General features: G+C 41.3%; 1 protein-coding gene across 5 annotated transcripts in view; it reads right to left on the bottom strand.

The window, feature by feature from the left end:
* csrnp3 (cysteine-serine-rich nuclear protein 3) overlaps positions 1 to 25,988 on the bottom strand; it is a 125,455-nt gene that overhangs the window by 71,157 nt on the left and 28,310 nt on the right. Inside the window, exon 1 of one of the 5 annotated variants that reach the window (XM_068035210.1) lies at positions 22,908 to 22,928. The exons of 2 other annotated variants lie outside the window; for them this stretch is intronic. The gene's annotated coding sequence lies outside the window, so the exon portion shown is untranslated. Of the gene's footprint in view, positions 1 to 1,784; positions 1,875 to 22,693; positions 22,714 to 22,907; positions 22,929 to 25,988 lie in introns of those variants that run through there. 2 more of the 5 variants (XM_068035212.1, XM_068035208.1) reach the window with 2 other exon arrangements.

Raw genomic sequence — 25,988 nt, 5'->3', positions numbered from 1 at the left:
GGGGGAGGTGGTGGAAGCAGGTACGATAGCAACGTTTAAGAGGCATCTTGACAAATACATGAATAGGATGGGAATAGAGGGATACGGTCCCCGGAAGTGCAGAAGGTTTTGGTTTAGGCAGGCATCAAGATCGGCGCAGGCTTGGAGGGCCGAATCGCCTGTTCCTGTGCTGTACTGTTCTTTGTTCTAAGCCTCACTTAAGCCCCTTCCATGAGACTGGCCACATGCAGATGAGGCCTGGGAGTTAACAAAAAACGGAGGCCGTTGCTTTATCCTTGCGAGTGCACTCTACACTCATCCCACTGTCCTCACATTTGCCCGAAACCAGCTGGGGATTAAAACTTGACCCATTAAAAAAATTTATGCAGTTTTTTGAATGATATACAAATTTATTCCACAATGAGCAAATTTCCTCTAGTTGACTGGGTAGCATACAAGTGCATGAGTTGGGATGCACAACGTTTTTTAAAATCAATATATTAGCAATAGAGAGAAAATGAAGTTGGGCAAGGAGAATGGCGATAGTGGAGCGAGGTAGGATGTGGGTGATGAACGAGTTGCAATTTGTGAAGGTCAAAGCATAATAGTCAAGGCATATGTCATTTTCATATAAAATGGACAAAATGTCTAAAACACCATATTACAATGAAAATGGAATTTCACATATCTAGTCTCCATCAATTAGTGTCCCTGATAAACTGAACAATACACAGCATTATATCTTAATTCTTACAAAATATTGCATCCTCTGGCTCAATGTCAGCAATCTCATGGGAGGCTTGTTGGTATATATTACATTCACATGCACTTGTAGCTAAGCAATTGAACTCAATGTACACTGAGACCATTAATCATCTCTCTTTTCCTCACACAGCAAAATTTTTCAGACACCACTGTCAACTATCCAAATATAAAGGCAGATTTTCCTCTTCATTGGATGGGGGTATGACCCACGGAATAAGACCCATTGCATTGGGTCCCCACACCTACAACAGGATTCCAACTGGGCCTACGTTGGTAAAAAGCATAGGCCTAACAGAATAATGACCAATAGGTGTGAAGGGGTCCTCCTACATCACTTCCTCCTGATTTTGCTCATGGGTCACCCCAACAGAGTGGCACCCCAAGAAACCTGGAAGTGAAACTTGTGCCAGGACCTGCTGTAGATGTCAGAGTTTACAGCGATTCTGCGAAGCAGTCTGAAAATAAATGGATGCACAGCGTAATGGGCCAGATTTTGCTGTAGAAATAACGGTGAGGTTAACAGGGCTCACTGTTATTCAAGTGTAAATAAGACAGTAATTTCTGGTGACCGCTGTCCAAGTTTTCCTGCTCCTCCAGAGGCTTTGCTACAACAGTATCTTGCTGATAGACTAGGCATTGAAATACATGGAATGGTGTAAAGATGCTGTACTTTCGTGATAGGTACCCCACTAAACATGGCAGAAAAATTTCGGTCTTGTCCATTCTCATGCAAGTAAATTTTAAACAGTGTTTTAAGTCTTAATTACTGCCAAAAAAAATTCTGGTACCGAAAAATAACTTTCACAAGTGTGGTGTCTCATCCTTTCAGATTTGCATTATTGGAGATTTAATTTTTTTTCATGCTTTCTACTTTTTCTTTTGACTCTTTTACCTCTCTCACTTAATCTCATCTTTCTTTCCCTCTGTACATGATTTGACATTTAATTCAATATTCTAACTTACACTTTTTGGTTTAGACTCTGCACTCCTTATTAACAATTCTTGAATCTGAATGGTTAAAGAAATACACAGTTGCTTACTTTGTTCACATAGGTCCCAGATCCCTGTAGAGAGCATCATGGCAAAATGGTTTCCTAATCACAGTAAGTTCCAGCGCAAAATCCCATAGAAAGACTGTGGACAAATGTAAGTGTAACGAATAGATGGCACCAGTTGTTTACCACAAAATCAAGGCCAATAATGTTCAAAAGCTTTCCCCCCTCCTCTAGCAGCTGAAAAGTTCTATTGTCAGTGGCTATATATCAAAATACCACCTGCAGTCGTAATTGGTACTGCAGATAAATGCTAGCATTTCAAAAATTAACAAAGCCTAGTGTCAGAATTTTCAATTTATTTTGTGCTCAAATGTTGTAACTAGCACTGCATTTTGCTATATAATATGTTTGCACAAGCTTTGCATGCATGCTCATTTGAGTGTGTGTGCATAGAAGTGGTGGATGGTCAGTTCTGTCCGATTTTACTGGTTCCATTGTCACAAATAGATTTTTTTTTTAATTTCTCAAATTACAGACCAGGCCTGGACTTCCCAACTAGATGCAGCTTTGGCGAGGCAGGTGCACTCCGACCTTAGCGGACATTCTCAGAGGTCATTTGCATGCTGAAGATGGGCTTCTCAATCTCCATGAGTCCAGAAGCTCGTCTTCCACTGTTCAAACGGGGCATATGGTGGGAAACACAGGTGCAGGCGGTACCTCTTGAACTGTAATCGGATTTGCATGCGCCCACCCATCTGGTGTCAGGAGCATTTTATACCACTGGGCCTGCACTCCAGAGAAGGGTGATGTAGACAGAGTTGTGATGAAGTGCATTCTGTAGCATATTTCAGGGTCCCCAATCCCCAGGGAAATCTTCAGGAGAGTAGGTTAGGCCCCAAAGGCCACTGTCGAAATAGTAAAAACGTGGTGTACATCAATCAGACTATTAGCAGCTCTTATTTGAACTCACTTTCTTATTTATGTTACGTAAGAGAATTTCATGGTGAGGCACAGCACCCAAACATCAACCACTACTAATCTCAACTTGAATAGATATGCCTAGATTTGTCAAGCTGTGGAAATGATTTCCAATCATTGTTTAAACATTATCTTAAAAAATACACAAAAATTAAGTAACTTTTATTAGTCTTGCTTCTGCCTCCATGATGAGGTGAATATCACTCATTTTGGGGTACCTTTTTCTTACTTGGCCTTCCTGTTCTTTGACACCACTCTGAAGCTAATTGCTAGTAAGATTGACTGGGATTGGCTACCCCAATGATGTTTTTCTCGTCTCCTCCTCCTGTAAGAAAGCCTCTAAGTGTGGCTTCAGTTCCTCTGCTTCAAATGTGCCTCAGCAACTGATGCTAGTAGAAATAGCCTCCTATCATGCTTCCTCAGTAATAGTGCCCGACATTGGGTGAATTGTGCTATTGTGACTGCCTCAGATATTGCATTACCTGGTTTAGACTTTTTCCCCTTTTACAATGTTAAATTCTGATACATCTTCTGAATCTCTGACTGGCAAAAAGTATAGTCATTCCAGCTACACTTCTATGCACTCTATTTCTATCTTCTATTAACTAGATAATCACTACTGCTGTTAACAATTCAACTCCCATCTCTCTCGACGCTGGATCCCGCTCTTAGGAACATGTCATGCCAAGCACAAAAGAAAACAACACATTCTGGCAATCAGTTCATTCATTAAATAAATTAGGATAACCTTTACTCACTGCATTGCTACAAGGATTGACAAAACAATACAAGGGTATAAAAAGATATTGATAAACAACCTGAAATATTTCAACTACTGAAGCTATATCTTATAACAAAAAATATATAATAAAACCTGAAAAGTGGTGAGTTGCCAAGAAATATTTCAGACAAAAATAATTATGAACCTTCAAAATCACAAACTAGTCATTTTATTCCTACTGTCTGCAAGTAAGGTACAATAATTTCTATTTCTAAACAAATTAAATGGGTACTGCTCTAATATCAACTCATAGAATCATAGAATGATTACAGCACAGAAGGAAGTCATTTGGCCCATCATGTCCGTGCCAGCTCTCAGCAATTACAACTCAGCTAGTCCCACAACCCTGCTTTTTCCCTGTAGCCCTGTATATTATCCAATTCCCTTTTGAAAGCCACATTGAATCAGCCTCCACCACACTCTCAGGCGGTATATTCCAGATCCTAAAGTCTTTCCTCATTCACCTTACATCAGCATCCTCTGGTTCTCGATCCTTCCACCAATGGGAACAGTTTCTCCCCATCTACTGTGTCCAGACCCCGCATGATTTTGAACATATCTATCAAATCTCCTCAACCTTCTCTTCCCTGAAGAAAACAGCCTCAGCTTCTGTAATCTACTCATCCCTGGACCCCATTCTCATAAATCTTTTCTGCACCCAATACCTTCACATCCTTCCTAAAATGTGAGGCCCAGAATTGGACACAATACTCTAGTTGAGACCAAACCAGTGTTTTAGAAAGGTTCACTATACCTTCCTTGCTTTTGTACTCTATGCCTCTATTTATAAAGCCTGGGATCCCATATGCCTTCATAATCTCAACCTGCCATGGTACCTTCAATGATTTATTAGAATTAGAACATTACAGCGCAGTACTGGCCCTTCGGCCCTCGATGTTGCGCCGACCTGTGAAACCATCTGACCTACACTATTCCATTTTCATCCATATATCTATCCAATGACCACTTAAATGCCCTTAAAGTTGGCGGGTCCACTACTGCTGCAGGCAGGGCGTTCCACGCCCCTACTACTCTCTGAGTAAAAAAACTACCTCTGACATCTGTCCTATATCTATCACCCCTCAACTTAAAGCTATGTCCCCTCGTGTTTGCCATCACCATCTGAGGAAAAAGACTCTCACTATCCACCCTATCTAACCCTCTGATTATCTTATATGTCTCTATTAAGTCACCTCTCCTTCTCCTTCTCTCCAACGAAAACAACCTCAAGTCCCTCAGCCTTTCCTCGTAAGACCTTCCCTCCATACCAGGCAACATCCTAGTAAATCTCCTCCGCACCCTTTCCATAGCTTCCACATCCTTCCTATAATGCGGTGACCAGAACTGCACGCAATACTCCAGGTGCGGTCTCACCAGAGCTTTGTACAGCTGCAGCATGACCTCGTGGCTCTGAAACTCGATCCCCCTACTAATAAAAGCTAACACACCATATGCCTTCTTAACAGCCCTATTAACCTGGGTAGCAACCTTCAGGGATTTATGCACCTGGACACCAAGATCTCTCTGTTCATCTACACTACCAAGAATCTTCCCATTACCCCAGTACTCTGCATTCCTGTTACTCCTTCCAAAGTGAATCACCTCGCACTTTTCTGCATTAAACTCCATTTGCCATCTCTCAGCCAATCTATGTCCCTCTGTACCCTACAACATCCTTCGGCACTATCCACAACTCCACCAACCTTAGTGTCATCCGCAAATTTACTAACCCACCCTTCTGCACCCTCTTCCAGGTCATTTATAAAAATGACAAACAGCAGTGGCCCCAAAACAGATCCTTGCGGTACACCACTAGTAACTAAACTCCAGGATGAACATTTGCCATCAACCACCACCCTCTGTCTTCTTTCAGCTAGCCAATTTCTGATCCAAAGCTCTAAATCACCTTCAACCCCATACTTCCGTATTTTCTGCAATAGCCTACCGTGGGGAACCTTATCAAACGCCTTACTGAAATCCATATACACCACATCCACTGCTTTACCCTCATCCACCTGTTTGGTCACCTTCTCGAAAAACTCAATAAGGTTTGTGAGGTACGACCTACCCGTCACAAAACCGTGCTGACTATCGCTAATGAACTTATTCTTCTCAAGATGATTATAAATCCTGTCTCTTATAACCTTTTCCAACATTTTACCCACAACCGAAGTAAGGCTCACAGGTCTATAATTACCAGGGCTGTCTCTACTCCCCTTCTTGAACAAGGGGACAACATTTGCTATCCTCCAGTCTTCCGGCACTATTCCTGTCGACAATGACGACATAAAGATCAAGGACAAAGGCTCTGCAATCTCCTCCCTAGCTTCCCAGAGAATCCTAGGATAAATCCCATCTGGCCCAGGGGACTTATCTATTTTCACACTTTCCAAAATTGATAACACCTCCTCCTTGTGAACCTTAATCCCATCTAGCCTAGTAGCCTGAATCTCAGTATTCTCCTCGACAACATTTTCTTTCTCCACTGTAAATACTGACGCAAAATATTCATTTAACGCTTCCCCTATCTCCTCTGATTCCACACACAACTTCCCACTACTATCCTTGATTTGCCCTAATCTAACTCTAGTCATTCTTTTATTCCTGATATACCTATAGAAAGCCTTAGGGTTTTCCCTGATCCTATCTGCCAATGACTTCTCGTGTCCTCTCCTTGCTCTTCTTAGCTCTCCCTTTAGATCCTTCCTGGCTAGCTTGTAACTCTCAAGCGCCCTAACTGAGCCTTCACGTCTCATCCTAACATAAGCCTTCTTCTTCCTCTTGACAAGCGCTTCAACTTCTTTAGTAAACCACGGCTCCCTCGCTCGACAACTTCCTCCCTGCCTCACAGGTACATACTTATCCTTGAATAAGCTCCACATTTCGATTGTTCCCATCCCCTGCAGTTTCCTTCCCCATCCTACGCATCCTAAATCTTGCCTAATCGCATCATAATTTCCTTTCCCCCAGCTATAATTTTTGCCCTGCGGTATATACCTGTCCCTGCCCATCGCTAAGGTAAACCTAACCGAATTGTGATCACTATCACCAAAGTGCTCACCTACATCTAAATCTAACACCTGGCCGGGTTCATTACCCAGTACCAAATCCAATGTGGCATCACCCTGCTTTATTTTGCATTGCCTCTCCTCGTTCTTCCTACCAAAATATATCACATCACACTTCTCTGCATTAAATTCTATCTGCCACTTGTCCGCCCATTCCACCATCCTATGACCTCTTGAAGGCTCTCTGTTATCTGGGGTCAAATGGCAACAGCTACACTATTTCCAGCATACACAAAGGAATAGGCATATGTTCAGAGTCCGAGGGCAGGTCGATCCATTGTACTACAGATATATGGCCAACACTAATGCATATATGCATATCTGTCACTTTGCACAATAGGGAGATTCAACGAGCAGGCAGTAGTCTCCATCTGTTAAGGCATAATTCATGTGCTAGGTTTATTGAAGGTGACCCTAAATCTTTTAACCCACAAGAGCCAATATTTCCACCAATCTACTCACTAGTCTAACAATTAGGAATCAAGTTCGCTAATAGGAGAAGGGGCAATAAAGTGAGAGTTATAAAGGATGAGATTATTTGTGCACTGTGCACCATTTTGCACATATGCTCAATCTAATGGTCAGTAATACCCTGGAGAAATGCAGAACAATCTATAACACTACACCTGCAGCTCTAAACATCAGTCCACATTCTAATTCCCTCTAAAATAAACTGAAAAAATCAAGATAAAACGTTCTGATATAAAATATGCAACTCCTTTAGTAAAGATGGACATTTAGAAAATCAGGTATTCATTTGTGTAGTGATGGCAAGTTTTAAGATCATAGCACAAAATCAATACTGCACTATTTCAGAAAGCAACAGTATTGGAACACAGCCAAGAGAATTAAAGTTAGTTTTGGATCAGATAAGCACAAATTTGTATTGATATTGAAGCACAATATAAAGTTATTTGTCTGAACTAGGTAGAGCATAAACATAATATATTAAAATGTTTGCTGCCATTTCAAGCTACACCTTGACTATCTTTTTTTGTTTTTCAAATATAAATGCTATCTTTTGTAATATTTGTACACCAAGCTAAATTATTATGATGCACAACATTTTGCAGTATTACCAATTTTTTTCTGTCACCTCTAACATTTATTGGAACTCATTAATTTGGAAGTGACATAACAATCTCTGGATTATTACCTGAACCATGTGCAAATTGGAGTTGGGGAAATATAATTAGGGAAATAAATGCATAGCTCAAAGACTGGTGTGGTACAAGTGGGTTCAAGTTCGTGGTTCACTGGCACCAGTACTGGGGAAAGTGGGGCCTGTACTGTTGGGACAGTCTAGACCTGAACTGTGCTGGGACCAGTGTTCTAGCGAGTCGCATAACTAGGGAAGTAGAGAGGGTTTTAAACTAAATAGTGGGGGCAAGGGATCAAATTTGGGAAGATGTGGTAAATTGAAGAGTAGAGACAAGGCAAGAAAGAAAGGTATTAATATGGGAACAGATAAAAAGACTGTGACAAGAAGGGACGGTGATTACAAATCTAAGAGTAAATCAGCAGACAAGGCTAGAGGTTACAAAAATAATAAAAAGGACAAAACTAAAGGCGCTGTATCTGAATGCAGATAAGATTCAAAACAAAACAAAAGAACTGATAGCGTAAATAGAAATAAATAGGTACGATTTGATAGCCATTACAGAGACATGGCTGCAAGATGGCATACTGAAGTATACATGACATTTAGGAATTTCAGGAAGCTAGGAAAAAGTGGAGGGGTGGTTCTGTTAATTAATGATGGTATTAGTACAATAGAGAGGGACGACCTAAGTTCAGGAAACCAGGATGTAGAAGTGGCTTGGGTCGAGATGAGAAATGATAAAGGCAAGAAGTCACTTGTGCAAGTGGTGTACAGTAACAGTAACCGCATGGTAGGACCGGGTATAAAGGAAGAAATAATGGGTGCTTGTCAGAAAAGTACGGCGATAATCATGTGGGATTTTAATCCATATATAGATTGGAAAAATTAGATGGGCAAAGTTAGTCTAAATGAAGAGTTCATAGAATTTTTTGGGATAGTTTCTTAGAACAGCATATTCTGGAGCCAACTAGAGAGCAGGCTATACTAGACCTGGTGTTGTGCAACAAGATCAGATTAATTAATGACTTCATAGTGAAAGCGCCCTCTACGACAAGCCTAGTAGATGGGCGTACACATTTCAAACCTATGCTTGCCCGAGTAGGGTTCGGGCACAGTTTAAACCATCCTGCCCCAAAATTCAGGATGCAGAACATCCTGTACAGTTCTTTGAAAGATCTGTATATAGCAGCAATCATATGATTGAATTTTACATTCAGTTTGTGGGAGAGAAGCATGTGTCGAAGACTAGTATTTTAAACTTAAATAAGGGCAATTATGAAGGCATGAAAGCAGAGCTAGCAAAAGTGAACTGGCAAAGTAGGTTAAGGGATAGGTCATTAGAGATGCAATGGCAGACATTTATAGGGATGCTTCCGAATACACAGAATAGATACATTCCAAAAAGAAACAAAAATTCCAAGGGGAGGATCCACCATCCGTGGTTAACTAAAACATTTAAAGATGGTATCAAACTTAAAAGAAAAAGCATATAATTGTGCAAAGATGGGAGGCAGGTCAGAAGATTGGACAGAATATAAAAAGCAGCAAAGAACGACTGAAAGATTAATGAGGGAAAAATTAGAGTTGGAGAGAAAGCTGGCGAGAAATATAAAGACGGATAGTAAGAGTTTCTCTAGATATTTAAAAAAAAGAGAACAACAAAGTGAGTGTTGGTCCTATAGAAAGTAAGTCTGGGGAATTAATAAGGGAAAATAAGGAGGTAGCAGATGAATTGAACAGGTGTTTTGCATCGGTCTTCACCACAGAGGATACAAGTAACATCCCACAAATAGCTGTAATCAGGAAATGGAAGGGAGGGAGGAACTCAAGAAAATTACAATCAGTTGTTGGTCGTACAGAACTTGAGTATTGCTGAAAATAGAGACGTGTTGTTGAAGCTTTTCATCTTCCACTCATCATGTCAAATCACAAGAATACCAATGAAAGGGAAAACAACGATTTTATATTGTATAAGAGTGTTGATTTGTCAGCAAGTGAATTCTGATTGGTAGCGGCGTTGCCATGGAGATTGTACCAGTTAACGGTGACTGACAGTTAACTGCCAAGCTTTATTTGAAATTTAAACCAGGCAGCTTGACTGTGATTGGTCAAGGCACTGCCCTGAGGAATGAACCAGTGAATGGCTGTCATTTATTTTGTTTAGTTGAAACAGGCACAAGGTTTGTACATGTTCTTTCTGTCTGCAAAGAACAGAGCCCTGTGTATTAATATACATAGCTTCCAGTATGCGCAATTGCACCACACTGCGAGCCCTGCTGACAATCTTATATTGGTTGTCAGCGTAATTCTTAGCACACTGAGGATTATTATCAAATGTTGTCCAATCGCAGAATCACATCAAATGTTGGACACTGTGTTTTGAGTTTTGTGAGCACGGGCTGGGTGGGTACAGCCTGCACCTTGCCCATTGCAAACAGCAGAAGAGACAAACAGTATAACGTTCTCATACAATATAAATGTTGTTGTTTTCCTTTACATTGGTATTCTTGCGGATTGTCCTGACGAGTGCAAGAGGAAAAGTTCCGACACCATGTCTTTATTTTCAGCAATACTAAAATTACAATCACCCGGGAAGTGGTACTGAGCAAATTGTTGGAGCAATGGGCTGACCCCGGGTCCTGATGGACTTCTTCCTAGTGTCTTAAAAGAAGTGGCTAGTGAGATTGTTAATGTGTTGGGAATTTTGGAAAATTTAATCCTAGATTCGGGGAAGATTCCATCAGATCGGAAAATAGCCAATGTAACTCCTTTATTCATAAAGGGAGGGAGATAGCTTGAAGCTACAGGCCAGTTAGCTTATCAATCATAAGAAAATTGTTAGAAGTTATTACTAAAGCCGTTATAGCAGGGCTCTTAGAAAAATTCAAGGTAATCAGGCAGAGTCAACATGGTTTTGTTAAAGGGAAATCATGTTTAACCAATTTATTGAAGTTCTTTGAGGAGGTAACATGGGCTGTGGATAAAGTAAAACTGGTGAATGTATTGCACTTAGATTTCCAGAAGGATTTGATAAGGTGCCACATCAAAGGTTATTGCAGAAAATAAAAGCTCATTGTGTGGGAGTAACATTTTGGCATGGATAGAAGATTGGCTAACTAACAGAAAATAGAGAGTAGGCATAAATGGGTCATTTTCTGCTTGGCAAGGTGTAATGAGTGGTGTGCCACAGGGATCAATGCTGGGGCCTCAACTTTTAGAGTCATAGAGAGTTACAGCACCGAAACAGGCCCTTCGGCCAACCGAGTCCATGCCGACCATCAACCACCCATTTATACTAATCCTACATTAATCCCATTTTCCCTCACACATCCCCACCTTCCCTCAATTCTCCGATCACCTACTTACATTAGGGGTAATTTTTACAATGGACAATTTACCTATCAACCCGCAAGTCTTTGGCATGTAGGAGGAAACCAGAGCACCCGGAGGAAACCCACGCAGTCACAGGGAGAATTTGCAAACTCCACACAGGCAGTACCTAGAACTGAACCCAGGTTGCTGGAGCTGCGAGGCTGCGGTGCTAACCACTGCGCCACCCTATTTTACAATTTGTATAAATGACTTGGACGAAGGGACCGAAGATATGGTTGTTAAATTTGCTGATGACATCAAGATAGGTCGGAAAGTAAGTTGTGAAGAGCACATAAGGAGGCTACAAAGGGATATAGATAGATTAAGTGAGTGGGCAAAGATCTGGCAAATGGGAGTATAATGTGGAAAATGTGAAATTGTCCATTTTGATAGGAAGAATAAAAAAGCATATTATTTAAATGGTGAGAGATTGCAGAGCTCTGAGTTGCACAGGGATCTGGGTGTCCTAGTGCATGAATCGCAAAAGGTTAGTATGCAGATTCAGCAAGTAATTAGGAAAACTAACAATGTTATCATTTATTGTGAGGGGAATTGAACACAAAAGTAAGGAGGTTGTATAGGGCATTGGTGAGTCCACATCTGGAGTACTGTGTACCATATTGGTCTCCTTATTTATGGAAGGATATAGATGCATTGGAAGATTTCAGAGAAGGTTTACTAGACTAATACCTGGAATGAGCGAGTTGTCTTATGAGGAAAGGATGGACAGGCTAGGCTTGTATCTGCTGCAGTTTAGGAGAGTAAGAGCCGACTTGATTGAAGCATATAAGATTCTGAGGGGTCTTGACAGGGTGGATGTGGAAAGGGTGTTTCCTCTTGCGGGAGAATCTAGAACTAGGGGTCACGGTTTAAGACAGAGATGAGGAGAATTTTTTCTCTCTGAGGGTCGTGAGTGTTTGGAACTCTCTTCCTCAAAAGGAGGTGTCTGAATATTTTTAAGGCAGAGGTAGACAGATTTTTTAGAAGCAAGGGGGTGAAAGGTTATTGGGGGTAGGTGGGAATGTGGAATTGAGATTACAGTCAGATCAGCCATGATCTTATTGAATGGCAGAGCAGGTTCGAGGGGCTGAGTGGCCGTCGCCTGCTCCTAATTCGTATGTTCTTATGGTCGTATGTAATAATTTGTCTGTTCAATATTCTAATTTATTTAATAGACATCTAAAAGGTATTTTTTTCTTCTTACAGTGAAAATGTGCGTAACTCTCTCATCGTTTAGCCAATCAGGTACAATGGAATGCATCTCACAAATAAACATAAAAGCAATGCCTCAATTTCAAAACACTTGATTTCCATCTGCGTTTTAAGCATATTTGCAAGGCATCTGTTCCTCCCAATCCCAGCTATGCCATCAAGAGAAAATGCCAGTTGGAAGCTCCACATTGAGGAAAGAATCAATGAGCAAGCCATCCTTGTTTACTTTCTAGCAGCCTGCGAAGAACAACATTAGCAAAGGCTTGGGATCACATCATCTTTTTTGCCTCTGTTGAGGAATGGCATATGGTGGCAGTCTAAATATAAAGAGGAAAACATTTTTAAGTGGGAATAGGAGGAACTGATTAATTTTATATCTGGGCTTTGACGTCAAACTGGCTATATACATGGGGGTGGTGGGAGAGAATTCTCCAGATGTCCTGGCTAATATTTACCTCTCAATCAACATCACAAACAGATTATCTAGTCATTTATCTCATTGCTGTTTGTGGGACTTTGCTCTTTGCACACTGGCTACCCAGATTTCCTCACATTACCATTGTAACTATTTAAGTGGCTGTAAAGCATTTTGGGGCACACTTGGGTCAAGTTCTTTTCTTCTTTCTGCAGCTCACATTTAAGTTTAAAATGTTCAGCTTATTTAATATACTGAAAATCCTAAAGCTTTTACAGTTACATTAAATCTACTTGCATTTATGTATAAAAAAAAACTTTAGCGTTATGCTGGGAGAAATGCTGCTACAATTATCAAGTGCAATTAATCCTTGAACAATCTTTTAAAATACATATCTAGGTAGTCTGTTTTTGAACCTGAATATGGCTATTTGCAACAGTAAGTTTGTGATCTCATTTGAATGATAAAAATATAATAATTTCACATATTTCATTGTCAAATAATTCTGCGTAAAGTAGTTTTGTAGCCAAGAACCCTCCTTGCATAGAAATGAAACAGACTGCAGACAAAACCATCAGACCATGTAGTGCTTCCTGAGACATTCATGTCCTTGCCTCATTTTAAGTACTGAACACAGGCCAACAGTTGCCTCTCTTTTCATATGAAAGAGCATCAACTCTCTCATCACAGATTCATGTTGCCAATGACAGTAGCTTGTCATTACAACAATCTTTATATATATATCTACGCACACATACTATAATGGGCATAGGTTATGACTCCCACTTAAATACTACACTCATCCATATGAATCACTGTTCATAATCTACTTTTTGTTCCCTGTAACATGATTGATCACATTTTTTCAAAAATATATTTTTTCCAATTCCCCTCCTATTTTAAAGGCCTCATCACGCACTGTGGTACAATTCCGCATGCAATGACAGCTCTACAACACCTCACATAAGTGTCCATTCTTTATGTGCGGCCCCGACACTGAATATCAGCAGGTTAACTGGTCATGGGGTATTGCATTCAAACCTTTTCTTGGTGTCCATAAAGGCAGGCTTTCTAGCACAAGTCACTAGATGGCAATCAGTAGTGCATATGCTGCCAGATTTTCCCGTTCTTAGCTTAAGGATACTGAAACTAGCTGCTGTGCATCAACTGTTGCCCCAGTTGAGGTCATCTAATTTAATACAGACCAAGAATCAAGTCATCAACCATTAAGCTGTCACATTTATAATCTGTCAGAAATGCTGCAAATGTTAGACCTGCTTTTAAAATCAGATGGTGCACAGTACATGATCACAAATACACTTCCCATTTGATCCTGCCACCATTACTTCTGCACCAGAGCAGCTGAAAAGCAAACATAAAATATCTCGATTATCCTATTACCAACAACAGAATGCTCCATTAGATCACTTTATGTTATAATTATATTAAGCATTTCAATGATTGCAAAATATTTTGCTTCCTAAGATATTTTACATTATGCTACTAAACATTACAATATTTTTCATAAATTGTACATCAGAACCTCTAAATAGAATTATGAGTAGCTTGTGTATAGAACACATTTGTTAATATTTTGCTGTAAGTAGAACATTTTACCATTTCACAGGTCAAAGCTTCTATCATCTGTTTGCTTGACTGACTAGTCCAGATTTTCATTCCAACACATTGCCAGAATCCCATGGGTAAATATGCTTCATGTCCTGCATAATGTTTTATTTTTCTTCCCTAGGAAATGCCAGAGGCATTGGCAAAAATAAATTTTCAGCTTCCAAAACCTACAAACTTGCTTTCACTGACTTGTAGAATTGCACATTTGGAGCAGTTCAGCCTGCAATTGAACAGAGTCATATGGCTGTTTGGGAGGCAGCACACGATACATAATTAGAAGCATTTTCAATTATATTCTTTCTAAGACCGACTGTAAGGGCATTTTGATCCGCCAGCGTGTTGTCATATAAAGCTCCCAGGGGATTCATCCATTAGCGCCTATTTCATGGTATTGGTTTATAATAAATGGATTATTTTCACCTCTTCATAATTTTAATAAACTTTGCTCCCAACATTCCATACTATTTACAGGTCTGAAATACTTACATAATTTTCTAAAATATATCAATTTTAGGGGTATCAAAGAAAAATCTCTAATTCATCTAGATTTCCCTGTGCCCTGCACAATCGAGAAGAGGCATCTTGTGTGATTTCTGGAGCAGGTGCTGACCAAAAGCCACTTTCCCAAGAAACAGAAGGGGGGGGGGGGGGGGGGGGTGGGGTGGTGGAAGAGAGAGAGAGAGAAAAAGAGAGGGAAATTGAGAGAGAGAGAGAGAGAGAGAGAAGAAAATCTGAGGGCGAGTCATCTGATGTATCTGACAGATCAAAATGGCACATTACCTGGGGATTGGTACACTGCATAAAGAGATCTCTAATGGAGGAAACATAAATAAAAACTAATAGAATATTCTAGGTGCTTGTAAAACAATTGAAAAAAATGAATTGTTCCCTGTAACATGATTACTGGTCACATTTTTTGCAATTTTTTTTCCAATTTCCCACCCTTTACAATTTTCCATCTCTTCTGAGGGCTTTTCCACTTACAAGGGTACAATTAAATTTAAGTAAAGTGAGATCACAGAGTACTATCAAGAGCAAAGCAGCTAATACTACCAAAAAACAGGTTAACTGATCACTCATGGCATTGCTCATTTTGAGGTATGTTGCTAAAACAGAATTTTATAACATTCACTGCACGTCTAAAAAAGAATGTTTTGTGTGCAGTGAGATGCTTTGGCATGGTAGGGCACTATATAAATGAAAGCAGAATTAAAGTAAAAATATTTGGAATAGTCTTTCAATCCATCACATGTACATCCCACTTATAGTGGTTACCATCGTTAGACATGTTTCACAAGTGACTATGCTAAAAAAAAATCAAATATACCAGTATTTTGTAACTGATTTCCTCACTTCCATTAACATACTATCCAGCAAAGGTCCCATCATTCAGTGTGAATAGTTAGGTTAAACTCATGGTAAAGTCCAGAAGCAAATACTGAAACTGCTTTTACAGCTTTGAAATAAAGTCATAGAGGTAGGTTATTCTCTGACATTTGTAATGAAAGTAGAAATGCATTTATAAAGAACACACTTATGATGTTTTTAAAAAAAACAAACTTTAAAAATCTTTGCTGACAGTGGTCTGCACTATGTGACCCATTCAATTTTTGGCACGTTCCCTGATCCTCCTTAAAGCGAGATGCACCTCATGAAGCAAAGTTGCATCCCCTACTTGCATTTTTCACATAGGAAGAATTGCTGGCTGCACACCTGATTCGAAAGGCTATCCCCCACTTCCTTCTCTGGAGTTTCTAGTGGAGGCACAAGACAAGTACTCTTCCCTAGCACTGCAATTAGCTTGCCTAAGACCACTACCAAATAGGCCCGGACAGAGGTAGCTGAGTGTCAGTGCCAACAGCATCATCCCTATGGACCAGGGTTCAATGCAAAGGGGTTCAATGACCTCACTAGAGTGGCAAGGGTGAGTACACCTCTTCAACCCTCCACCTCGCTCACCAGCACCTTGCAATACTCCTTTCACCACTTTCAGCTAATACCACCCCTCAATCACCTCCTTCAACATTGCAAGGGCACACTAAAACACCTCCCTTGCTTGTTCCAAACAGACACATTAGCACCATTCTCTTGTCATAGTCTAACAACTATACAACTGGCAAGTACTCCCACCACTTCACAGCACAGACACTTCCCTTTACACTCTACCCATCCTCATTCCACCATGCTTCTTTCATACCATTCACCACACCCACTATATGGAAAAGCTTCACACGTCTCAACTCAGCTTTTAAAGAGACACTAATTCTCTCTCGCTGTTTCTCTTTACAGGACAGGACATGACAGCACATAATCCCAGGGAAAGGAACAGGATGGGTGGCGATGCCCACATCAATGTCGCACTGAAACAGGCAGAGCAGGAAGCCATGGAGATCACTGGGGCAGGCAGGGTCATGAGTATGGGGCCAGGAGAGGCTGATGGCATACCCATGCAACGTGTCTGCATATTACTTATATTTCTTCTCCCAATGCAGCACAGATGCAGCAAGCTTGGCAACTGCAGCCTGCAATGTTCAGACTGTTAGCTGATCATATGCAGCTTCACTATGATATCATAATACTGAACTGTTCTCTATTTCTCTGGGCCACAAAGATCAAAAGGTTCCTGAAGAACAACAGATCTATGAGGTAGACAATCCCTTTGAGGATGCACCATCAGGCACTCTATCCCTTCTATCCACCAATGAAGACACTGGCATTATGTATGGGCTAGATAGTGAACTTGAGTGGTCTGCGCATGAAGAAACAACTATCAGTGGGCAGTAGCAACAACCAATTTCATAGATGGCACAACAGAGATCTCACTGGAGGGTGAGACCCTCTCCCAATTCTGCTGAGGAATTCCAGGACCTAGCCAGAAGGAGAAAGCTGCAGGTGTCAAGCAGACAGCTGTATGAAGTATTGGAAGGGTGCCAAGGGGTCTGACCACTATCACTGAGAGAGTGGAGGAGTTCATTTCCAGCTTTATAGTGTCATCTTGCACAGCATCACCATTTTCTAGTCTATCCTTAATAGTGTCACGAGTTCCAGGGACACTGCAGCACAGCCCTCATAGCAGCAGGGAAAAATTTCAAAGTTTGGAGATGACACGAAACCCATAAATGTAGTAAACAATGAGGAGGATAGTAATAGACTTCGGGAGGATATAAACAAACTGGCAAAACGGGAAGACACGCGACGGATGAAATTTAACACAATTTTAAAGGAGGTATAGGTATGCAAATCTTTGAAGGTGGCAGAACAAGTTGAGAAGGCAGTTGAAAAAGCATATGGGGTCCTTGGCTTTATAGAGACATAAAAGCAAGGAAGTTATGTTAAATCTTTGTAAAACACTAGTTAGTCTGCAGTTGGAGTATTGTGTTCAATTCTGGGCACCACATTTTAGGAAGCATGTCTAGGGCTTAGGAGGGCACAGTAGAGGTTTACTAGAATGGCATCCAAGATGAGGAACTTCAGTTTTGTAGAGAGACTGGAGAAATAGAGACTGTTCTTCTTAAAGCAGACAGGTTGAGAGCAGATTTGATCGAGGTTTTCATACAGTAAATAAAGAGGATCTGTTTCCAGTGGTAGAAGGGTTGATAACCAGAGGACACAAATTTAAGGTGATTGGCAAAAGAACCAGAGGCGACATGTGGAAACCTCTTTTTACACAGCAACTTGATTTGGAAAGATCTGCCTGAAAGGGTGGTGGAAACAGATTCAATAATAACTTTCAAAAGGGAATTGGATAAATACTTGAAGAAAAAAAAATACAAGGTTATGGGGAACAAGCAGGGGAGTGGGACTAATCAGATAGCTTTACCAAAGATGGAATGAATAGCCTCCTTTTGTGAGATACCTTTCTATGAGTGTATGACACTCAGTCTAGGGCATATTGCTGGGAGATCCCAAGCAGTTAGACATCTGAATCGCACTTCTGAAGAAGGGTCACTGACCTGAAACATTAACTCTGCTTCTCTCTCCACAGATGCTGTCAGACCTGCTGAGTATTTCCGGCGTTGCTTGTTTTTATATCAGAACCCCTTCTCAAGCGGTCCTATCATGTGCCCTATAAAGGTACTCGTTGTGCTCTGGCTTTGATTGTATCTGTGCTTAATTTATTTAAGGTGTCTTGTTGTTTAAGGTGTTAGCCATGGCTCAATTTTAGCACCCTTGCTTCTGTCAGAAGATCATTGATTCTAGCTCCACTCCATAGACTCTTGAGCACATAATTCAGGCTGGTACCTCAGTGCAATACTGAGGGAATGCTGCAATGTTGGAGATGCAGTCTTTTGGATGAGATATTAAACCAAGGCCCTATCTTATCTCTCAAGATCCCATGGCGTTATTCAAAGAACAACAGAGATTACCCAGTGTTCTGGCCAACATTTATCATTCAACCACATCACTGAATACAGATGGTGATGTATCATATTGCTGTTGGTGGGACCTCAGTGTGCAAATTGGCTGCTGTGATTCCCTTCATTACAACAGTGACTATGTTTCAAAAGTACTTAACTGATTATAAAGTGCTTTGGGACATCCTGAAGTCAGGAAAGGCACTTTATAAACGCAAGTTCTTTCATTTCCTTGTGCCGCCATGTGTGTTGGTAGGTGTTATGTCAGATCTGAACATGGTATCCCTTGTCCCCTAGCTATAACCCTGTTACATTCCTCCCAAAGTCGATTAGCAGCAGATGGTAGAGTGTTTGAGAATAAAAGCATAATGGCACCTCCCTGGATACATTGCACACACATGCATGATGTTGTTCTTATGATCAGCCACTCTTCTTCTTCTTTGGCCTCCTTATCTCGAGTGACAAAGGGTAAGCGCCTGGAGGTGGTCAGTGGTGTGTGCAGCAGCGCCTGGAGTGGCTATAAAGGCCAATACTAGAGTGACAGGCTCTTCCACAGGTGCTGCAGAAAAATTTGTTTGTCGGGGCTGTTACACAGTTGGCTCTCCCCTTGCGCCTCTGTCTTTTTTCCTGCCAACTGCTAAGTCTCTTCGACTCGCCACACTTTAGCCCCGCCTTTATGGCTGCCCGCCAGCTCTGGCGAACGCTGGCAACTGACTCCCACGACTTGTGATCAATGTCACAGGATTTCATGTCGCGTTTGCAGACGTCTTTAAAGCGGAGACATGGACGGCCACTAGCTGTACATTAATAGAGTGGTATCCTCTTCTGTTGATAAATGATGCTGCCTTATGCTCCAGTGCCATATATGTATAGTCAATCATGCCCTACATGTGAGGGAAACCAACTACCATTGCAAAGCCACGAACTCTCCCCTGTCGACTGCTGAGGAAGGTAATATACTGCTCGACCCTCTCCACAGATGCTGCCAGTCCTGCTGAGTATTTCCAGTATTTCTTGCTTTTATATTAGTACTGAAGACTTGTGTTCCAGAACTAGTCGCGCCTCTAGTCAAGCTGTTCCAGTACAGCTATAGCACTGGCTTTCCCAGGTATGTCCTGTTCACAAAAAGCAGGACAAATCCAATGCAGCATATTACCCGCCCCATCAGTCTACACTCAATCATTGGCAATATGATGGAAGACATCATTGACAGTGCTATCAAGCGGCACCTACTCAGCAACAACCTGCTCACCAATGCTCAGTTTGGGTTTCGGCATGGCCACTCAGCTCCAGACCTCGAAAGCCTTGGTCCAAACATGGACAAAAGAGGTAAGATGACAGTGACTGCCCTTGACAACAAGGCAGTATATGACCACATCAAGGAGCCCGAGCAAAACTGAAGTTAATGAGAATCAGGGGGAAAATTCCCCAATGGTTAGTTCCATACCTAGCATAAAGGAAGACGGTTGTAGTTGTTGGAGGCCAATCATCTCAGCCCCAGAATATCGCTACAGGAGTTCCTCAAGGTCGTGTCCTAGGCCCAGGCATCTTCAGCTGCTTCATCAATGACCTTCCCTCCATCATAAAGTCAGAAGTGGGGATGTTTGCTGATGATTGCACAATGTTCAGTCCCATTTGCAACTCCTCAGATATTGATTCAGACCTAGCCTGCATGCAGCAAGACCTAAACAACATCCAGGCTTGGGCTGATAAGTGGCAAGTAAAATTAGTGCCATACAATTGCCAGGCAATGACCGAAAATCTAACCATTTTCCCTTGACAGTCAACAGCATTTACCATTGCTGAAAGCCCCACTATCAACATCCTGGGGTTAGTAATGACCAGAAACTGAACTGGAGCTGCCCCATAAATACTGTGACTACAAGAGCAGGTCAGAGGCATGGAAATCTGTGGCAAGTAACTCACCTCTTGACTCCCAAAGGCCTGTGCACAAGTCAGGAATGTGATAAGAACACTCTGCACGTGCCTGGATGAATGCAGGTCCAACAATACTCAAGAAGCTCAACGCCATCCAGGTCAAAGCAGCTCACTTGATTGTCTAAGGTAGCCTTTCACTCCTTCTACCATCAGTGCACAGTGGCAGCAGTGTGTACCATCTACAAGATGCACTGCAGCAACTCATCAAGGCTCCTTCAACGGCATCTTCTAAACCTGCAGCCTGTACCACTTAGCAGGACAAGGGCAGCATATGCATGGGAACACCACCACCTGCAAGTTATACCCCAAGCCACACGCCATCCTGACTTGGAACCTATATTGCCATTCCTTCACTGTCGCTGGGTCAAAATCCCTGAACTCCCTTCCTAACAGCACTCTGGGTGTATCTACACCACATGGACTGCAGTCATTTAAGAAGGCAACAAATGCTGGCCTTGCCAGCGACACTCACATCCCAAGAATGGATAATTTTAAAAGAATTAGGTCAGCTAAGATTAATTTTTGAAACTTTCAACTTTCACGGAAATATAAATTTGGACAAGTTATATAAAGGCAGGCCCATCCAATAAACGTGTGATTTTATGTCCCTGCTGATGAGACATCCGAGTTGTAGATTTATGGAAAGTCAGGTGCTTAATGTGCTAAAGGGCATTAGTCACGAGCATGGATGGTATATGCATTTGTCTGGATACTGCACCAGCCAGCATCTTCAACCTGCATCAGAGAACATTCCAACACAGAAGCACAAAGACACCTCTCAAAAGTCCAGACTCCTTTTTGCCCCATTGTACCCACTTCCTTGGTGGAAAGAATCCCAGGATCAGGTACTTTCTTTTTCTGAAACAGATTCATATCCTTGCTTTACAAGAATGATGCAGAATGATAAATAACCCCATCATCTAAATGTCACAGAATCACAGAATTGTTAAAGCACAGAAGGAGGCCATTCAGCCTATCGTGCCTGCACCGGCTCTCCAAATGAGATTTTCAATCAATGCCATTCCCCTACCTTCTCCCGCTAACCATGCACATTCTTCCTATTCATATAACAGTCTAATTCCCTTTCAAATGCTTAAATTGAAGCTGCCTCCACCACACTCTCAGGCAGCACATTCCAGACCTTAACCACTCACTGCATGAAAATGTTTTTCCTCATGTCGCGTTTGCTTCTATTACCAATTATTTTAAATCTGTGCCCTCTCATTTTCGATCCATTCATGAATAGGAACAGTTTCTCCCTATCTACTCTGTACCATCTCCGGTACCATTTTAATAAATCTCTTCTGCACTGTCGCCAAGCCCTTGCCATCTTTCCTGAAGTGTGGTGCTCAGAATTGAACACAATACTCCAATTCCTTGTTACGAAGTAGTTAAAGAGACTATGGACTCAGATATAAAAAGCACCTAGCCCTGGCTCTAATAACTGACCAGGCCCTATTATATTGAAAGCCATGGTAAGCTCAGCTAATGTTGTCTGGGCAAAGCTGTTCTTTAATAGAACCATTTTTATCTGATTACCCATTCCCTAAACAACCTACTTGTCTACTGCCAAATTTTTAATCTCCAATGTTCACTTCATTGGCCGTCAGTACTCCACTCTCCAACTCAGGCAAAACCCTGCTGTCTGCACCCTATCCCACAGAAAGTATTATTCACCTACCCGCATTGGCTCCCTAGTCTTTAGTTCAGCAATTTCAAAATTTTCACCCTTGTCTACAAGTCCCACTATGATCTCAGTCTTCCTTACATCTGCAACCTCCTCCAGCTCTACATCCTTCCTCATATGATGAAAGGTCACAGACCTGAAACGTTAACTCTGTTGCGCTCTCTACAGAAGCTGCCAGATCTGAATATTTCCTGCACTTTGTTTTTATTTCAGATTTCCACCATTCACTGTATTATGCGTTTACTTCCTCATATCAATTTTTTCCCCAACTTTAGTCTCATATGTGTTCCCTTGTCTCTGTGCTGCACCTCTGCAGCAGAATCATTGTCCATATTATCACCTTACTCTATATTTCTCTCTAAATCTATCTGTCTTGCTATGTCCCTCTCGAGCATCAAGAGCCTCTTGAGAACATACCTTTTCAACCACACTTTTGGTCATCTATCTAAATTCCCTTCCTACTGCTGCTTGTGTCCAACTATAACTATAAAATGCCTTGAGACCTTTTGCTATGTTCAAGTCATCATATAAATGGAAGTTGCTGTTAAGGTTCATACATCACAAAGCATTTTACACAATTAATTCCATTTGTTTAAACATATGAGCATAAGAAATAAGAGCTGGAGTAGACCATAAGGCCGCTCAAGCCTGCTCCGCCATTCATATACGATCATGGTTGATCTTCTGCCTCGACGCCACTTTCCCACCCACTCTTCATATCCTTGATACCCTGTGAAAACAAAAATCTGTGTATCTCAGCCTTAAATATATTCAATGATGGATCAACAATCCTCTGAGGTGGACAATTCCAAAGATTCACAACCCTCAGTGAAGAAATTTCTCCTCATCTCAGTCCTAAGTGATTGACTCCTTTTCCTGAGACTCTGCCCCCCATGCTCTGGATTCCCCAGCTAGGGGAAACAACCTCTCAGTTAAACTCATTCACCTCTCATTCTTCTAAACTCCAGAGAGTATAGGCCTAATTTACTTAGCTTCTCATCATAGGACAAGCCTCTCATCCCAGGAACCAATCTAGTGTGCCTTTGCTGCACCACCTCCAATGCAAGTACATCCTTCCTTAGCTATTCCAGGTGTGATTTCACCAAAGCCCTCTAAAATTGTAGCAAGACTTTCTTATTCTTATACTCCAATCCCCTTGCAAGAAAGGTCAACATGCCATTTGCCTTCCTAATTGCTTGCTGTATCTGCATACTAACTTACTGTATTCCTTGTACGAGTACATCCATGTCTCTTTGAACATCAACAGTGAGAAGGTTCACACATTTTAAAATTTTTTCTGCTTTTCTATTCTTACGACCAAAGTGAATACCTCACATTTTCCCACATCATACTCTATATGCCACCTTGTTGTCCACTCACTTAACCTGTCTATATCTCTTCCCTCTGTGTCCTCCTCACAGCATACATTCTCACCTAGCTTTGTATCAACAAACCTGAATACATTGCCCTCGGTCTCTTCATCTGAGTTATTAATATAAATTGTAAATAACGGAGGCCCCAGCACTGATCCTTGCAGCACTCCATTAGTTACTGCCTGCCAACTTGAAAACACCCTATATGCAAATATATTACCCCCAACTCCAAGAGCCCTTTATCTTGCATATCAACCTTTTGTGTGCACCTTATTGAATGTCTTTTGGAAATCTAAGTACGTTACATCGGTTGGTTCCCCTTTATCTACCCTTCTAATTGCATCCTCAAAAAACTCTAATAAAGTTGTCAAACATGATTTCCCTTCCATAAAACCATGTTGACTCTGTCTGATCAAAGAGTGTGATTAAACTGTGATTTTCTAAGTGCATTGTTAAGACTTCCTTAATAATAGATTCCAGCAATTTCCCCGACGACTGATGTCAGGCTAACAGGCCTGTAGTTCTCCATTTTCTCTCTCCCTCCTTTCTTGTATAGCAATGTTACATTTGTTAACTTCCAATCAGCTGGAACCATTCTAGAATCTAGGGAATTTTGGAAAATCATAAGCCTATCTCTGCAGCTACCTCTATTAGAACCCTAGGATGTAAGCCATCAGGTCCGCGGGGTTTGTCGGCTTTTCGTCCCTTAAGCTTCTTCAATAATTTTTCTCTGCTGAAATTTATTACCTTAAGTTCCTCACTTTTATTAGCCCCTTGGTTACGCTCTATTTCTGTTATGTAATTTGTATCTTCTATGATGAAGACAGACACAAAATATTTGTTCAACGTCTCTGCCATTTCCATATTTCCCATGAGAATTTCTCCCGTCTCTGTCTCTAATGGATCAACTTTTATTTAAGCTGCTCTTCTTTTTACATACTTGTAAAAGCTCTTACAATCTGTTCTTATATTCCTGGTTAGTTTACTCTAGTTCTTTTTTCGCCCTTTTTATCAATTTTTTGGCCGCCCTTTGCTGGTTTCTAAAACTCTCCCAATCCTCAGGCTTACTACTATTATTTAAAACATTACAAGCCTCTTCTTTTAATCTAATACTATCCTTAAGTTCACTAGCTAGCCACTGGGGGATTTTTCTCTGAGTTTTTGTTTTTTAATGGAACATATTTTTGTTGAACATTTTGAATCATTTCCCACTGTTTATTTATCACTATACCTTTTAGTCTATTTACCCAATCAATAATAGCCAGCTCTCCCCTCATAACTAAGTAATTGGCTTTGTTCAAGTTTATGATTCTTGTTCTAACTGGGGTATGTCACTCTCAAACTTAATATGGAATTCAATTGTATTCTGACCACTTTTTCACAGAGGATCTTTTACAATGAGGGTACTAATTAATCTTGCCTCATTACACAATACTAGATCTAATATAGCCTTACACTTAGTTGGTTCTACAATGTTTCGTGCCAGGAAACTGGTGCAAATGCATTCTACAAGCTCATCTTCCAGACTACCTTTGCTAATTTGATTAAGCTAGTCTATATGAGGATTAAAGTCTCCCACAATTACCAAATTGCCTTTGTCACAAGCTCCAACTATTTCTTGCTTCATGATCTGTCCAATAGTATAATTACTGTTAGGGGACAATAAATTACTCCAAGCAGTGTCTTCTGACAATTGTTGTTCTTAATCTCCACTCATACTGATTCTACTTCCTGATCTTCTAAGCCAAGATCCTTTCTTACAACTGTTATGTCATCCTTTACCATCACGGCTACTCCTTCTTTTCCATACTGGGGAAAAAAAAAGAGTTCAATTACAGGTATGGAGACAAAGTTTCATTATGAAGGCAGGAAACAGGAACTGGGTCTAGTTTTGGGTCAGAAACCCGCCTCCTGTGGGAAACTGATTCAGATTACAATTTTCAAATGGGTAAGCCTTTTATTGGTATGGAGACCGGTTTCCTATCCACTTAGAGCCATGGGATTGAAAATGGGCAGTGGGTCAGATCAAGTGTTGGGCTTGTGTAGACTTCTTTGGCAGCCATCACTGAGGCTGCTGGTTGCCCTGAGGCAGAGATTTGCCTTCCCCAGCACCAGAGGGAAGTGAGATGAGACAGGGGAGCTGGGGGCCCAGCACTGGGGCCAGGGCAGACCCTCGCTTCATCAATGTCCACCTGGATTTAATGCTGGAGACGGTGAGGGAGGAGAGGGAGGTCATTTTCTCAGAGGGTCACACAGGGAGGCCACCTCATCATGCAGCAGGGGCACCTCTCTGTTCGGTGTTATCCCCATTCCCCTCCTTCCTCCTCCTCTCTTACCTC

The sequence above is a fragment of the Heterodontus francisci genome, chromosome 7 (genome assembly GCF_036365525.1).
Source record: "Heterodontus francisci isolate sHetFra1 chromosome 7, sHetFra1.hap1, whole genome shotgun sequence".
Classification (NCBI taxonomy): Eukaryota; Metazoa; Chordata; class Chondrichthyes; order Heterodontiformes; family Heterodontidae; genus Heterodontus; species Heterodontus francisci.
The sequence above is the reverse complement of the archived record's forward strand: the minus strand, read 5'-3'. Positions and strand labels throughout refer to the sequence as shown.